The sequence below is a fragment of the Alligator sinensis genome, unplaced genomic scaffold, assembly GCF_000455745.1.
Source record: "Alligator sinensis unplaced genomic scaffold, ASM45574v1 scaffold391_1, whole genome shotgun sequence".
Lineage (NCBI taxonomy): Eukaryota > Metazoa > Chordata > Crocodylia > Alligatoridae > Alligator > Alligator sinensis.
This window is the reverse complement of record NW_005841889.1, coordinates 1,567,429-1,582,561: the sequence shown is the minus strand read 5'-3', so window position 1 is coordinate 1,582,561 and position 15,133 is coordinate 1,567,429. Positions and strand designations below refer to the sequence as shown.

Sequence of the window (15,133 nt, the reverse complement as noted above, 5' to 3'; positions counted from 1 at the left end):
GTTTCCCCCCTCCCTCAGGAATGTATCCAGCTCAGGTTACCTAAAGAGATAGGGTAAAGGTGTGTCTCCTCTGCTGGGCCCATCCTAATCAAATTGTCGCAGAGCAGAGTTTTTGGGGAGAAACAAAGGTAGCCTTCTGCCATGCCCTGTAACCACAGGGCTCAGGCTGGCAGTTACGCATCTTCCAGCAGCAGCCCCATGATCATGGAGCTGCTGCTGGGTGATAAGGGTCTCTCAAACCAAGCTCCATAACCATGGAGCTGGCACTGGGAGCTCCCTGCTGGTGGGGGCAGGGGAGCCTGTTCCTGACCCCAACTTTGCAAGCATGGAGCTGGGGGTGGGGAACAGCCTGTTTCCAGCCTCCAGTCTGTGATTGCAATTATGATTGCAGAGCAGGGGCTATAGCTCCCTGCATGGAGACAGTTCCCCACCCAGCATGGACAGTTCCCGGCCAGCCTCAGGCTGTTCAGGGAAGCACGTGCAGCCTGGAAGTGGCTGGGGACTGTCCTGTTTTGGCTTATCCCTAGCCAGCTCCAGGTTACACATCCAGACTTCCTTGCATAGCCTAGGGCTGTCCAGGAGCTGTCTAAGTCAGGAGCAGGCCCCAGCCCCATGCCCCAATCGAGTGATCAAGGTACGGGGCTTGGAAAGAACTGCAGGGGTGCAGTAAGTCCCAACCCCCTGCCCCGACTGGCTGGTGGGGCAGCTAGCAGCAAGTTAGCTGCTAGCTGCCCCACTAGTGGATTGGGGCAGGGGGCTGGGACCTGCCCCTCCCCTGCAGCTCTATTTAAGCCCTGTGCCCCTGATTGGGGAGCCAGGGCCAGGAACTCCTTGCTGCCAGGGCAGAGAGACATTGTCCCCACCCCAGCAGCAGGTAGCCCCGCAGGGCCAGGAGACAGTTGTCTCCTGGCTGGTGCTCCCTGCCAGGCCCTGGGCTAGCATCCAGGGTGAGCCCAGAGCTCCCACTGGTGGTGGCAGGGGCCAATTGCTGGGCTGCAGGGAACTAAGAGCAAATCTTAATCCTCATACGTGTAGACACCTACCCAAAAATGCTTACTTTGGCTTAGTTTACACCAAAGTAAATCTTAGCTGGAACAAATGCATGTGAAGATGCACCCACATAGAGGTAAATGAATAGATATCATGGAATTATTGTTTTCTGTTTTTGATAGACTAATGTGTGCTTTGCATTCTTTATTTTTATGCCTCCAAGTCTTATTTGGCGATCATCAAAAGCAAAGCTTTCATTAACTATAGAATGGGTTTTCAACTAGGTCCTCTGTGGGTGTCAGCACTATTCTTGCATCAGCTACTACATCTGGTAGTAATTTTGGCAGATAGTGAAGGGAAAATGGAGTTTCTGTCCTGCACAGAATTCTGATATTTTAACTTGATTTTTTGACCCAAAAAGTCCAGTAACAGCCATTTTGATTTCAGTTCTCTGTACTCAGTTTCTGTTGACCAAGGTGCATGCCATAGAACTGGAAAAAGAATAAGTCTGGAAGGGACATAAAAAGAGGTAATTTAATCCAAACCCCTGCTCTGTAGGCAGGGTCACCTCATTTTATTGTACAGGATTATACCGAAGATGGATGGCAGCGTGTGTTAGTGTTCCCATAGTATCTAGGGAATGCTGTGTTTGTAAGGGTTGTTTTCTCCATGATTGGGTTTAAGCCACAGTGGTCTATATGGGATTAGCTAGTGGTATTGGAATGGTTTCCTTTTTTATTTGGATGGGTGGATGCGGGGGTAGTATATTTCCATGAAAACCAGGAAATAATCATATACAGACAATTTGTTCTGAAAACTAGCTATGAAAAGAAACCAAGACACCAAAAAGTAGTACACCTGCCAAGTTTGAGGAACTATCTGTTAATTTAATACATAAACAAGGATTACTATCTAGCCCAACAGTTATTTTTGTATTTGAGCTTTTGCTCTCACATCTTAGAAGTGGTGATACCAAAAGAGGGCTCCAAAGAGATAAAAGGAGTCTCCTATCTGTTCAACTCAATCTTTTCTGGAAATTACCAATAGGATCCCAAAAGAACTATAATATTTGTGTTCATTTAAAAATAAATCTTAATGAAGTCACCTGCCATCCCTAACAGAGTGGCCATCTAGGGACAGGAAAATAACTTAAAAAACTCATGTTCAAAGTTTACCATGTTCCTCTAGATATTGGAAGCACACAGTCTATAATACATTAATCCTAATGTTTCTGTGAACTAGGGATGTACTTACTATTACTGTCTTGTGAAGGTTTCTCCCTGTTAAGGGGGCAAAATAAAAGTAGCAATTCCCATTGCACTGGACATGATAGAGGTTGTCTAAACAGCAGTGGTGACTAAGACAGGATACATAGCTCAACATGTGCTGCCTCTCAGTCAGAAACACTTCCATACAGTGCTGGGGTGAGCTAATTAGTAGGGCTGTGTGAAGCTTTGGCCCCTGATTCAATTCGGCAGAGATTTGGCCCGATTTGGTGACTGAATCTCCAAATCTGAATCAAATCAAAGGACCTTTTAATCTTGCCAAATTGAATCAGAATCCTCTGAATCGATTCGGAGAGATTCAGAAAGATTCAGTGATTCAGACATAGACACAGCTTTAAATGTTTTTTCTACATACATCTAGGTAGCAGGCAGCTCATGAACACTGTAATGCTGGGGTGGATGGAGTATCCCACAGGAGCATGGGGGGCTCCCCAGCACATTCGGCAGCAGACCCAGAAGTGGACCAGAAGCACTTCTGGTCCACTTCCAGGTCCACTGGGGAGCGCGTAGCCCCCCCACCCCTCACGCCCTCCCCGGCTCAGTAACTGGTGCATCCTGGGTCTGGGAGTGGGTCACCCAAGTACTTCTGGTCCACTTCCAGGTTTACTGCCGAGCATGTGGAGGCCCCCCCCCCACCGCATTCCTGTGGGGTGCTCCATGCGTCCCAGCATCGCGACATTCACAAGCCACTCTGGTACCTTGAGGTATGTAGAAAAAACGTTTAAAGCTGTGTCTACGTCCAAATTGCTGCATGGATTCTTCAGATTCGGTTTCAGCTAAATTGAATCAGGGACAGTGATCCAAATTAACAAATTGAATCACTGTCCCTGATTTGGGTCAAATCCAAATCGAATAGGGCCCGCTCTGCACATCCCTACTAATTAGCACTACTAAGCATCATTGTCACTTGGCCTGGCATCAGTGCTGCATGGACTTGGTTACTCTGCTTTCACTCTGAGAAGCAGCCTGCATAGCACACTGCAGTGTCTCTCTGAGGTTGCTGATGTCCTCCACAGTATGTTTGCAGTCTAGACATAGTGAAAGCTGCAAACGTTTGACTTACAAACAGGATAACATATCTTGAGCAACAATAATCATTATGATATGTTCCAGCTGTGTTTGAGTTGAATAAAATTGATGTTTCATTTCTTCATTTGTTCTTTCTAAGAAACAAAACCAAAGAATTCCTTCAAAGCTCAAAGACTCCTGTTAAAGATACAAAGTCATTCTGTCATCTGTTCTCACAATAGATTCCCTGTCCTCTGCATCCTTGTTTATTGCAGGATTATTTCTGGGTGTGGCAAAAAGCAAAAGCCTACTTATTAGCAAAAGGAGCAGTATCAATGGATACTTGTACACGTGATGGAAATATCACTTTGTGTGGCTTAATGGCATCACAGTCTACATGTGCAAGACTTTTGGGGTTTTTAAATGACTTTGTGTTGTTGCAAACTAAACTACATCTGGATGTATTTTAGTTTTCAGTGTTGCAAATTGCAAAGATGCAGCTGACAGCTTGATCCCCAGCTTCAGGAGAGGCAGGCAGACTCCACAGAAAAGAAGTATTGGGCCCCTCACTGCTTTTCCGTTCAGCAGACTTCTGTGGTTGGCAGGACACCTGGGGCTGCCCAGAAATGGACTGCCTTACCCGTGGGGCAGCATGGGAAGGCAGCAGGGATGTGGTTGGGTTTTCTGGCAGCTAGAGAAGGCAGTGGGGATGGTGCACAGGACACTGGAAGCCCAGGCAGGCTGCTACCTGGCCAGGTGCTGCCCCAGTTCAGAGGTGCCCTATCCAATCCTTCCCCAAGCCTACCCAGGCTTCCAGCACCCCATTAACCATCCCCAGTGCTTTCTCTGGCCACCAGCAAACCCATGCACCCTCCTCCTAAATTCCCATGCTGCCCCAGGGGCAAGCCAGCCCATTCTAGGGTGGCTCCATATGTCCTGCTGGCTGCAGGACCCTGCTTTCCAAAATAAGTGGTGAGGGTCCTGCTCCTCATCCCCCCCAGTGACTGGGCGGTAAGCTGCTGGTGGGCTGAGTGGCCCCTGGGCTATAGGGGGCCCTGGCCCTTCCCTCTGTGGTGCTAGCATTCCCTGGGGCCACCTGGGCAGGCTGCTAGAGGGCCATGTGCTATCCTAGCTTGGAGGCAGGCAACACCCAGCCTGATCCAAATGTTCTCCAAGCCTGTGCACTGGAAGCCTGCCAGGTGCTGCTCCCCAGGCGTGGTCATTGAACAATCGGATTGGGTTGGGTGCTGCCTCTGAGTTGGGGTGTTCCTGGGGGCACTGCTGCTACAGAGGGAAGGACTGGGGCCCCCTGCAGCTGAGGAGCTGCTCATCCCACCAGCACCTCATCCCCCTGGCCATAGGGGATGGAGGGGGCAGCAGGTAGGCTCTGCCAGAAGCAGGATTGGGAACCTTGCCTCTTGTACCTCTAGCAGCTTGCTGTGGCTGGCAGGATGCCTATAGCTGTCCAGGAAAGGGCTGGCTTGCCCCAGGGGCAGTATGGGGAGGTGGCAGGAGGGTGGCTGGGTGCCCTGGTAGTGGGAGAAGATGGTGGGTGAGGCACTGGAAGTCTGGGTGGGCTTGTGGGGAATTTGGATTGGGTGCCTCTATGCTGGGGCAGCACCCAGCCCACTAGCAGCTCAGCCAGGAGTCCCTAAGGGTCACCACTACTGTGGAGGGAAGGACCGCTCAGGGGCTGCTTGGCTTTCCAGCAGCTTGCCCCCCAGCCGTGGGCAGGCTCCGGTTCCGACAAAACAAACAAACAAACAAAAAAGGATTGGGCCCCTCACCATCATGTGATGGAAAAATTGAAATGGTTTAGTCTTCAGGGTTTTATTGTATGCCCCACTGTTTCAATTTAGGGGGCATAGAATAAATCCTTGGGGATTAAACACCTGTCACATGTACAAGTGCCTAATAACAGCAAAGTAACACCATTCATTCAGATTTGTACAACACACTCTGCCAGAGTCATGAATAACTTCTTGCATGTGTTTCTTTACTTCAGTAATCACTAATCTGTTGACTTCAACAGAGTCAGGATTTCACCGAGTATTTTTAAAGTATATGTGTGGGTTATCAAAGTGACAGATATTCAGCTGGTAAAATCTGTCATACCTGTATATACTTCATCAGGGTTATGGTACGTTGCAGTGGTAGAGAATATGCTTTATAATACCTAAATAGCTAGTTAGAGACCTCCATTATATTTAGTATGGTTGTTACATCCTTATTTGTCCAAAAGCTATATTAACTCGACACTATGCTTTTGTCATTTATATTCCATTTGGGATTGAATAGATGAAAAAGAATACTTTGTGTACAGGAATCACCAGAAATAGGAAAGAGAGACAGCTCAGGTTTAGGAGTGAAGAAGAAATCAGAATGTATTCAGTTTAGTGGCTCACCCTGACTTTGAAAAAGAGTCAGCTCTGAGGGGTACTGAGTGAAATGGACATGACCATATGCTATTTAGATAGCCTATACCAGCATTTCACAACCTTTTTGGCCACACGGCACACTTGCATGGTGTCTCCCACCCCATGGCGCACCGGCCGAACACAGAGCGAGGGTGGTGGGGGCACGTGTCTGAACACAGAACAGCAGGGAGCGGTTGGCGGGGCACTTGAATCACTGGCTGGAGCCATGCTCCCCATCTGGTTGGTTGGGGGCATGGCAGAGGGCCTGGCTCCAGCCAGGCAGGGGGCTTTGTTCTAGCCCAAAATCTCACAGCACACCTGGACATGCCTGACAGCACACCAGTGTGCTACGGCACACTGGTTGGGAAATGCTGTTCTATACTAACATGTTCTTGTAGTAGGTTGCATAATTATGATGGTTTCAAGGTAATGGTAATGCGTGTCGGCTTGCGGGAATGTGGGTCGCCGTATGGTCTTTGTAATGGGACTAAGAATGATGTAACTGTAAAAGTGTATTTTGGACTGTCAAGTGAACCATATATATAAATAAAATTATACCTCTAACAACCTGCCTTTTGACTACTATATGTATGTGGTTCACTTGACAATCCAAAACACACTGGCAAATGTTGATGCTCAACTATAAAACACATGGCCTATATTGGGCAAACATACTGATTTTTTTTTTGTGCAAATATTATAATCTATTATAGTAATTATATATTACAGATCATATATAATTATATATTGTGTATAAATGTTATTTATATACCTCTAACAACCTGGTTTGTGACTACTGTGGTTCACTTGACAGTCCAAAACACTGTTACAGTTGCATCATTCTTAGTCCCATTACAAAGACTGTACCATGCACCCACATTTGCGTGCACCCACACACTCATTACTGTCACCTTGTAACCATCACAATTATGCAAACTACTACAACAATAGGTTAGTATAGCCTAAATAAGATATATGTTTCACAGAGCAATGAGAGAAAAGGGGTAGAAACCCCTTTCTGGGGCCAGAACAACAACAGGAGAGTCCTGCAGCCCTGGGGAAATGGCCCCAAAAGCCCCATGACCAGGGGATATTCACCTGGTGCAGGCATGGCAGCGAAGAACATGGAACTGCAGGAGAAGCTGCCCAAGTGGTTTGTCAGCCATTTATCTGTGCAACTGGGGCTGGTGTGAGAGGATAATGTCATCAAGAAGCACTGGCAGTCAGCTTTGAAAGTTGGCTGCTGGGAAGAAGCCAGGGAGCAACAGCCTGGAGGCAGCTGTGTGCTCCTGGCCGGTACACCTGGAGGTGCCTCAAGCCAGGGACATCAAGCAGAGTCCTGAAGAGGAGCTTGCCTTCCCTACGAGCAATGCCCAGTGCTGGACAAGAAAAGGATGTCAAGGGCCTAATTGTGAATCAACATGCAGGGATGCATGAGTAGGGAGGAGAGACTTCTATTTCCTGGATATATTTTTTCTTTTGTAGTTTGATTTTACTCCTGGGGCCAGAGAGCGTGGCCATATTTAAGGACTTTACTCCTGGGGCTGAGGGACCAGAGGCCCTCAGGGATTCCGGGGCAGAAGACGGGGTTGACTCAACAGGCTTGTCTGGCCGACTTAGGAAACATGATTATAAGGAGAGGAAGTGTCCCCCTGTATCTATTAAGCATCTTATAGGCAGCACACCATACAAAGAGCCACTGTCCTCTGACCAGTGTGCACCCAGATGCTGGGGGTATTAAAAATCCATTTGAGACCCAATTGGGGCTGCACACACATACTGGCATAAAGAGAATCCTAGCTATCTATCGTATGGCCAAGTCCATCAGGTTGGCACATGGCAGGGGGGCAGGGGAGGTGGAATCCCAAGGATGTCCACACATGACACCTCCAAGGAAAACCTAACCAGGTGAGAACCTCTTGCAGTTAAACTTAAGAACAGGATGTGGCAGGCAAGTATCAGGGGCTTCCCTTAGGAGGTGATGCACGGTGAATGCAAGTGCCATTGCAAGCCCAAGCCACAACCACCTGGCCCCGAGCTGCTTGGGAGCAGCTGCTCGAGCTTAAGTGGGCACAATATGGTAGTGTCCATTTCACTCAGTAACCCTCAGGGCTAACTCTTTTTTAAAGACATGGTGAGCCACTACACTGAATACATGCTGATTTCCTCTTGACTCCCACAGCTAAACTGTGCCTCCTTTCCCATTTCTGGTGATTCCTGTTTCTTCACCAGGAATCTTCAAGAGCCCCTGTAATTAAGGTGCCCGGAGTGTCTCGTGTATCAGTGTCTCCACATTTCAAAATGGTACTGGGGGCACTTTATCTAAAGTTTGTCAAATGAACTTTAGTTAAAGTGCCCCGCCACAATTCTGAAGTGTGAGGATGCTGATAAATGAGATGTGGAGGCTGGGTGGAGCATGGTAATTACCACACTCTATCAGACTCGATTAATTGATTATAATTGATTAATTGAGTCTGCTCTGAAACACTGTAATTACAGAGCAAAATCAGAGCAGCCCCCCAGCTCATGTACAGGCACCCTAAATGTCTGGTAAACATCACCAAACAGGGTCCCAAACACTTCACCCAGAATCCCTCTGTTGTCTTCTCTCTAAGCCTACCGCATGTGATTTGTATGGTCCTGCACTCCATGAAGTAGAATCAGACCAGGTTGCCCTGCACCTCATTTGTCTGTAAATGTTTGGAGGAACCCAAGACTCATGACAAGAACATCCAGTTCCAGTCATCATGAGTGGGGGATGGGGAGGCCAGGGGGATAGAGGGGACAGGGCGGGGGGAAGCTAATTAACACACGGATCCTTTATGGATGATATCTGGAGTACACACACATAGTGAGCAGTGCTGATCTACAGGGTCACCATGACTTGAAATGCTGTTGACTGGTGGGGCCTAGCCCAATGAACTGTATAGTAAATCATGAGTCTTTTGGCTTTGGATTAACATTAGGCATAGTTTATACTATGTATAATTAGGTACACAAGTGCTCCCGAAAAGTGTGTTTATGGAGTTCCTGTGCTAAACCTTGCAGCAATTTCAAAAAATGTAAAATACACCAATTTTGGATGAACTGAGTCTATGCATACCCACAGTAATTTGCCTATATGAAAAATACTATATGTATGTTTATTTCAAGGTCAGCGTTTTCAAATTTGTCCCTTACTTCCATGTGCTCAGGAAGAGCAAGGTCTGACAGTAAGAGGGGGGGAAGAACTGGAGAAGGGTGTGTGTGTGTGGGGGGGTGGGGGGAGGTTGAGGAGGCAGAGGGCAAAGGAACCACCTGCCTTTCCCCAGATTAATTTTATCTGCTGTAGTGAGAGGAGGACAATTTAAAGGCAAACCTCCAGTAATTAGATTCTATACCTGGAAAGTTATAACAAATTTATAAATTTTGGGGGGTCATCTTATATTTAAGTAAATACGAAAGTGTATATATATTTTGCACAGCACCATCAACCTACTAAACTTTAATATGTTAAATTCATACAGAAAATGAGAGTTACAAAACTCTTTCAGATATGTTTCACTGAATCAATGAAAATTGGATGTAAGGCTCCTAATTTTTATGCAATATCATGGCAATGGGTTGTGAAAGTGTACTGATGAACTGATTGGCAAGATGTCACATGCATGGGTTTTCAAATGCAACCTATTAAAACTTCCCATCTGTATCACATGCAGCTGCTTCTTTGGTCTTGATTTTTTTCCTGCAATAGTCTGAATGGTGGAAAAAAGAGGATTGTTAGCAGATGGAATGGGACAGATGGAAAGCAAACTTGGAAATGAAATGGCACTGTTGTAATGGAGAAAGATGGAAACAAGGAGTCAAAGTGGACTGGAGATGAGATCCATGTGTTTGATTAGCATTTTAAAATGCGTGCAGATTTGGAATTATGGAACTATAATTCCACTTTTCTGTTTTTGGTGGCTGTACATCATAAACCACTTGAGCTTCATTTTTGAAGTTTATGTTGCCAGCAGGACCCCTTTCTGGAATTATAAGTCTGTTATTCACAGTTGCCTATATTTAATCTGTACATTATGGTTTCCTGTATTTCATCTCTACATTGTATGTACTCACGTACACATTACCCATGGACCATTATATGCCTGCATAAATCATCAATTTTTCCTTTTTGAGTCAAATGTGGAATCCTTCCCAATGGGAAAATAACAAAATCTAACTGCATAAGCAATTTTCTTGTGTGTCAGTGTTGTCTTCCAAAAACAATAGGAGAAGTTTAAACCCAATTCTGTGCACTTCTTTTCCTGCAGTACTAATTTTGTTTGACTTTATCCAGTTTCTTGGAAGTCATAAATAAACGTGCACAGATATAAAGCTTTATATATTCCATGTACTGTCAGAGCAAATCATGTTAACAAGTGGGTTAATACAAATGCGTGGGAACTAAAAACCACTATCAACATTAACTATAGCAGTATGGATTGAGTTATATCATTGATTAATAATGAATTCAATAGTCTTGAAAATTTACCAACCTAGCTACAAAATCTACTTTCTCACCCTTTGTTGTGATACTAATGAAAAATAATATTTTAAAATCAAGCTGAAAAATATCATTCATCTAGTTAAGAGGAGTAGATGTATCAGAAAACTGAAATGTTCCATATTTGATGTACTATATCACTGAATTGCTTCCTAATGACCCACCAAGCAAACAAAAATAAAGCATGTAACATCAGACCCGTGCCTGCTACCTTTTCCTCACCTAAATGATGTCACAGTGATATTAGTGGACTTCTGCATGTGTTGAGGTTACTCACTTGAGTAAGACTTGCAAGAATGTGATTTTAAATTGTGCAGACACTAATAAATATTCCAAAATATTGCAAATATAACATTAAAGAATTGAAATAACAGCCCAACAGAACCACAGAAAAACCATGGAAATTTCAAAATATTCTTTTAAACCGTCATTCTTTCACTGAAATGCAGATAAAAAAAATACACAGTTGTACTGCACAGCATTTTAATACTATATCTATTCTGTGAGAGGGCAAGATGAGAAATAATTGTTAATCCATTTACTATACTTGATATTTTATTCACTGCAAATAATGAATAGGTTTTAAAATATGCAGCCTTCATATAATGAACTGTCTGATCAGTCCTGGACTGTTGTGGACTTACTTGAACTAATCAGAATTTCTCATGCTGCTGCTATACATTATAGAAGAACAATACAACAATATCATACACTTTAAAAACAAACAAAAAAGCCCCACCTACCATTCTGGAATTATGGGATTTCTTTCCTGAAAAGTAAAAACAACTTCACCATTATCCAGTATTATAACATCTAAACACTATCAGCATTTTCACCTGCATAAAAACACACATTTTTCACTTCTTCATATTTCTTAATTTAATTAGAATCTACAAATGAATTTTTGTTCAACATCTAAAAAAACATTGGAAAATACATATTCCAATGGCTTGTTCCCACAGTCCTCACTCAGGTGAAGCTCCCAGGGTCCCCAGTGGTAGTTTTGCTGCAGTAAAAATAGGATATTTGGAATATTTCAGATTGATTATTCTCCTAAAATCTCAGGATATAGATCCCAATGTATACCATTGATTAAATTCTACTGCCATAATTAACATTCTATATTTTTCTATATTTACATCTGTATTTAGTATATGTATTATTAGCCCAACACACTAAAAGAAACTACTATATTTTTCACAGTGCTGATCTGACTTCTATGCATACTCTATAATCTAGCATTAAGGAATTTTTGTTAGAAACAGTGTTTTTGCACATATATGTTGGCCACTTTTCAAAAAAATTACCCTACTCATACATATTCTTTATTCATGTTTTCCCTTAAATTTCCAAAGTAAATTATCCATTTTGTGGATTAAAACTCAGCATTTTCTGCTACAAAAGGAGAAAGAGTTAGAGGTTTATTGCACGGTCTGAAAAAGAAATAAAAGAGGAGTTTAAATATTAAAAAAACAAAACCAAAGTATCTGTTGTTAAGCTAAGACCTTTTGCACCATGATTTTCAGCTAAGAGATCACTTAAACAGCTAACAAACTTCTGAAATATGTTTTGGCTTGAAAGTATGATCACCGGCCAAATTCTGGTTTCAGTTTCAAACATATGACTGCATAGAAGTCACTGGATTTACTGCCAAACGCTATTGGGAAGGATGTTGCAAAATATAAGAGATTCTCTCATCCCGTCCCCTCCCAGCCCACCTAAACCTTGGCTTTCCATTCCACCTAACTCCTTTAGCAGTGACTGAAGTACTCTTTGCAGAGTTGTCTTTATCTGTGGCTGCTTCAACAACTCTCTAAGCTCATTTTCACAACCAGGGAAAGTATTGGTTGACCTTAGGACACATCCAGATGAACATGCACCTCAAAACTGCTTGCGGTGCCCCAAAATCACACATGGCACACTGTGAAGAAAAGAGATCGAGGCCAGGATGATGTCCTGAGGGAATTGTGAGAAGAATAGTCACTGTAGGAGAGTAAAACTGGTGTCGGAAGTAAGCTGGCATGATTCTGCAGCATTTACTCACTCCAGATTGGTGGACAGAGCACAGAGAGAAGTATTTCTGGCCCTGGAGGGGGCAGCCAGGGATGGACTGTGGCAGACTAGAAGAGGTAGTGCTAGAGACCCTCCTGGTTGACAGTGCCTTGCAGCCATCTGTGAGTGAAAAGGGCAAGCCCACTGGCCAAGGGTGATCAGAGGACCACTACCAAAGCCCTAGACAGGTCACTCCACAGAGCTGATCAGGTCCAGTGAATGGAAGACTGTAGTGTCAAGAACAGAGGCAAGAAGCCAGCAGAGAGAGTGAGGGAGGAGAGAGAGATCCATCACTGTGAGCAAGTCTGAGGATTATTAAAGGCACAGCCTCTTTTTGTTAGGTTTTTCTTCCTCCTTCTCTTTTGCTCTTCTCTTGCTGGACTGGGAAAAGGGGCAAGAGAGGAGCTTTCCTTTTGCAGAAGCAAAGCTTGTCCAGGTCCTGAGGAGCCAAGTGGGAGTGAAACCGAGGATGAGAGGTTCATTATCCCTGTGGGGAAGTAATGTGATGTGGCCCAGAAGCTCATAAATGGGACTGAATTGATTTAAGTTGACCGTTCTATGGACTTTTGGTTGGACTGATTTAAACTGAGTGATTTATGGACCTGGAAGAGATTTAATTTAAGTTGATTGTCTTGTGGACCTTAAATGAATTGATCTAAATTGATTGGCCCTTGAATTGGAAGCAAAGTGATTTAAGTTGATTATATTATGAACCCTTCAGTGAAATGATATAGTCGGTTGATCCATGGACCTATAGTGTACTGATTCAAGTTGAAGGCCTTATAGAGTCTGAATTAATTGATTTGAGCATATTAATGCCTTCATTTAATAAGATAATGAATTAACTGTCAGCAGCCCAGCTGGTTGACACAAGATCAACACCCTGAAGTGTACCATCTGGACATGGTAAGGGTGTGGTGTAAAGAGAGGAGACCACCTATGAAGGAAACTCCAGGGAAGGACTCAGTGGAATTGTTTTTCATCCTGCATCCAACTCCCAATAATAAAAGAACCATCAAGACCTGGTGGGCAAGAGCAAACCCCCTTAGGTAGGCAATGGCAATAGTCCCTGGGTTTTCCCAATGGCACACACAAATAGAACATCAGGCAGGCAGGAGTCCCAGTCTTATGGTATTACACCCTGACATGCATGTGCAGTCATTCACCATGCACCAAAATCTGATACCACAGCACCAAAATCCACCCCCAGGAGCCCAGAGCCAGAAGCAGGGCTGGAACCTCCCAGTTACACCTTGGGTAGGGGGGCGGGGGGCAGGGGAAGCCTGCAACAGGCCTTGGCTCTGCCTCCTGGATCCACGAGTCAGTAATGGGCTAGAATCCCCCAGCCGCATCCCCTCCCATGGAGGACGCATGGGGGTGCACATTGGTGCACGTGCACCCCTTGAGATCAGCCATGTACCCCCTGGAAGTGCCAGCTGTGAAACTGAAAGTGCCAGCAGAACTGCACTTCTGGTTTTGCAGCTGGCTTGGTGATCGACCTCTGGGCCCCCCCACCTCCCCAGTCGGCGATTGGCCGCTGGGGACCACCCCCCTCATCGGTGATCTGGTCCCCCCCCCCCGGACTCAGGAGGCACCAGTCACCCATGCCCTCTCCTCTGCCTCTGGGCCAGAGACTGAAGGGGCAGGGAATGGCTGGGAGACTGTAGCCCCACTCCTGACTTTTGGCTCCAGTGATGGCTTCCACTGCCTACCCTTCAGCTGGTCCAGAGACAGGGGAATGGGCATGACTGGGGGACTCCAGCCCTACTTCTGGCTCCAGGTGGGCAGAGGAAAGCCCCCAGAAGAAAGGCTTTAATACCAGGAAGCATAAAAAGAGGCTAGCTGAAATTTTATACTTTTTCTAGTAAAATCTTTGTCAGATCACAGTTTGAAGATTTGGATTTTCTTATCTGAAAAAAGCAGATTTATGCTGCTTATATGTCTCGAAGATGGAGGGAAATCCTCTCTTTTTTTCTTCCAAAACAACATTAATTACCATTTTAGTTGCTTACTCTTACACATCCTTTTTGTCAGAGAGAGAGATATGCTGGGAAAAAAAACTTTAGAAACTGCTATGGCCACAGAAAGCCTACATAAGATGGCACTTTGATTTTCAACAGTTCTGTTCCCTATCAGTCCTTGGAATAATATCTGTGTTTGCTTTTTCTCCCTTCAACACTACCATCAAATGCATCTATGAAAAAGGAAACGATTACATTCTGCCTTCTTCATGAAAGAAATCGCTAACTAGGCATAATTTGAAACAGCATTTTTGATAGTAATGTATTTATGAGAAGAAAAGAACATGCCCTGGACTCTAAAACCAAGCTAAATAGCACAGTTAAAGGAACTATTTTGCAGATCATCAGAAAGTAAGAAATTTACTTTGGAAATTTTGGAGAAAAAAAATAACATGCAATTCCATTATTTCATTTTTTTAAAACATACTATTTCAGTCTGAGCATATTTTAAAGGGTGTATCTTTCTTAGTTCCTACTACAGAAAAAGTTTGAAGAACTCATAATAAAAAAGAAGAAAATGGCTTCTTTGTTTTTTAACTTGGGGAATAACTAGAAGTTCATCATAGAAAAAAACATAGAATCATAGAAGTAGGGTCGGAAAGGACCTTGCACATCTTCAGGTCCAACCCCCTGCCTGGGCAGGAAGAAAACTGGGCTCCAATGACCCCAGCCATGTAGGCATCAAGGCACTTCTTAAAGACCCCCAGGGTAGGAGCCAGCACCACTTCCCTTGGAAGTTGGTTCCAGATCCTAGCTGCCCTAACTGTGAAGTAGTTCTTACAGATGTCTAATCTAAACCTACTCTCCAACAACTTGTGGCCATTATTCCTTGTT

General features: G+C 44.5%; 1 protein-coding gene across 1 annotated transcript in view; it reads left to right on the top strand.

The window, feature by feature from the left end:
- The window catches only part of CACNA2D3 (calcium voltage-gated channel auxiliary subunit alpha2delta 3), an 889,480-nt gene that overhangs the window by 123,587 nt on the left and 750,760 nt on the right, over positions 1 to 15,133 (top strand). The gene's annotated exons all lie outside the window — the stretch shown is intronic.